Here is a 2,773-nt window from a genome sequence, read left to right on the forward strand (position 1 = left end):
CATCTTTTCATTTATCCTCGTGGATTTCTTTCTTGTCGAGCACTCAGGACATTTTTTCAACTTCTCCCTCTGCAGCAAAACTTTAAAAGCTTCCATAAACTTCACTTAGACGTTTAATTCACCTCAGACAGGCACTTTGAGGTTCACAGTCACAGTGGCGGATAAAGAACGGGCAGCGTTTGAACAAAGTAAATGTTGGCAGTATGAATTATTTGTTGGCAGGAGTTGAGGGGCGAGCTGCATGTCGTCCCCTCTGGACGGTGCTCTCTGCTGTGTCTCTCTAACACAGTTTGCCATCACCCTGTGGCTCAAATGTCAAAAACAGTAAGGGCCACCGAGGGACAGCGGCGGGGTGACGGGAAGCATCTCCTCGGGGTTTGTTTGTTTATGTGAGCGACAACAATCACACCATTGATGCAATAAAGCAAAAGGACAGACTATTTAAATCACATCCAGATGAATGTGAAGTGACAAAAAAATAATTTGGCTATACAAGTGAACTTCCTCACAGGCTCAATGCTTCACATATTTTAGTGCTAATATATGTGTTCTGCTGAATTCTCTGGTTTATGTCTCATGTATGCTGGTAACTTTGGCCAGTCAACATAAGATAGTTGAGTTGTTTCTGAAGAGACAGGCAGCTCACATGCATGTGTGTCTTTGTGTGTTTGGGACTTAACCTACTAGAGTGAATGTGAGTGATTGGTATAGTGATGTGGATGTGAAGACGGCCCTACTTTCCCTACTTCCAGTGCCCTTACTTGGACCACACCAATCTTCAAACTTGGCCTTCATTTCAACGCACACTGACAGAAACATATACACCTGGCAAAGAACTCAAACTTAAAAATACAATATTTTTTTACTTGAGCCTAATTTTGACTTTGTATCTTGCATTTTGACCTAAACTGTCCCACTATTCACTTATCTCAAAGTTGTTACTATCTCAGAAATCAGACTTAAAGTTGCTGTAGGCCTACGGGGAATTTAGAGCATATCGGTCTCAACATGCTGGTGGCTATGCTACTGATGCTAACACCACTGCTAACATGGTTAAATATGGCTACATATAGTGGATAGTGTAACCTGAGGGGGAACCAGCGGGTGGCCGCTATGCTACAGGTGCTAACATGGTTAAATATGGCTAAATACAGTGGATAGTAACCTGAGGGGGAACCAGCGGGTGGCGGCTATGCTTCTGGTGCTAACGTGGTTATAATGGCTACTTTGAGGACAGTGGATAGGAACCTGAGGGGGAACCAGCGGGTGGCGGCTATGCTTCTGCGACAGTGTCACTGTTCGGAAGGTGGTATTTGCGATTAGCGCTGTATGAGAGTAACCATAGTGGCGGTTAGCGTGAAGCACGCAGGGACTCTCAGTCGGACCGACCACCACAACCTGTTGTTGTTGTTGTTGTTTGTTGTCAACACAGACCAGAGAGGCTCAGATTACAACACACGGAGGGAGCTGACTTCATCCTCTGAGCAGGACACCATTACATCTTTACAAAGTCAGTAGATGTTTACTGCTTTATTAATATTCTGAATGTTGTGTACAGAGCCAGAAAGAGTATAGATTGACTTTACTTTGTATCATTTTGACTAATTAAGTCCATTATTTCATAATTGTAATTTAAGTCTGTATTTAAGTATCATATATATTTGGTCTAAATGTTGACATGTTTTACTTGGTATGTAATACCTTTGCAGTCAAGCACCTATTATCTCTGTTTACATAATTTATGTCATGACTTAAAATCCCATAGTTTGGACTTTATATGTAATTTTTTGCTTTTTTGCTTTCGCTGTTCACTCATTTGTACAAGCAGCTTCTTAACGATCCTCATTTCTGTTAATTTTCAACTGCTGCCCTTAGGGACCCTAGTATCATCATTATGATGACCAAAAGAAAAGAGCGACAAAGTCTGTTTAGGGAAAAGGGTGAGGTGGATGAGTGGGCCAAAAAAAACACCAAAACAGACTAAATTTGACCCAGCAGACTGCTGTTTCCATCCTGTGTGAAACCAAAAGTTAATGTTGAATTATTTAAAGTTTAAGTATGTGATGTAGTTATGTAACAAAACAATAATTTTTATAAACCTAACATAGTAACTTTGTTGGCTAAATGTAACCAAACACAACAATTCACTGATCCATTTATGCATTAGTACAGGTTGACCTCCTGCATTAATGAGGCTCCTGTGGGTCACAGTAGAGGCAAATGGCCGATGTGGTCGTATGGATTGGAGGACTTGTTACATTATTCAGAAGAATTGACCCTTTAAAAAGTAACTGCATCCATATTAAAGATACAACACCAAAATAATAGCAGTCAATCCCCACTCAGGTAGTACCTGAATATCTTGCACTGAATCAATTCTCTTGTTTTCTGGTTTGGATGAGAGGAAATAAATCCATACTGTGGTTGAAAGCGACATCCTAAGGTTAGTTACATATTAGTAGAGTGGATTCCCCCCATTACCCTGCAGCTCAACAGCTGTGCTGTTGAATATTAATGAAGACCTACATGTATTTACTCACAATGACCACAGCTTTAACACATGGAGGAAAAAGTGAATGTAATTTACGTTGACGAAAGGCCATTTGGACGTTAATGGTGCTCCAGTGGTGATGGATGTGAACTACAGTGGAGCCGAAAGAGAGTGTGGTCGTGTTTTGACAGGCACCACTCCGTCATAATGTGCAGCGCTATGTGTGGGTTTTAATGACCTCCTCCAATCATTTCACCCTCTCCTGCCCTCCCCCTGTGTCAT

The sequence above is a fragment of the Centropristis striata genome, chromosome 17 (assembly GCF_030273125.1).
Source record: "Centropristis striata isolate RG_2023a ecotype Rhode Island chromosome 17, C.striata_1.0, whole genome shotgun sequence".
NCBI lineage: Eukaryota > Metazoa > Chordata > Actinopteri > Perciformes > Serranidae > Centropristis > Centropristis striata.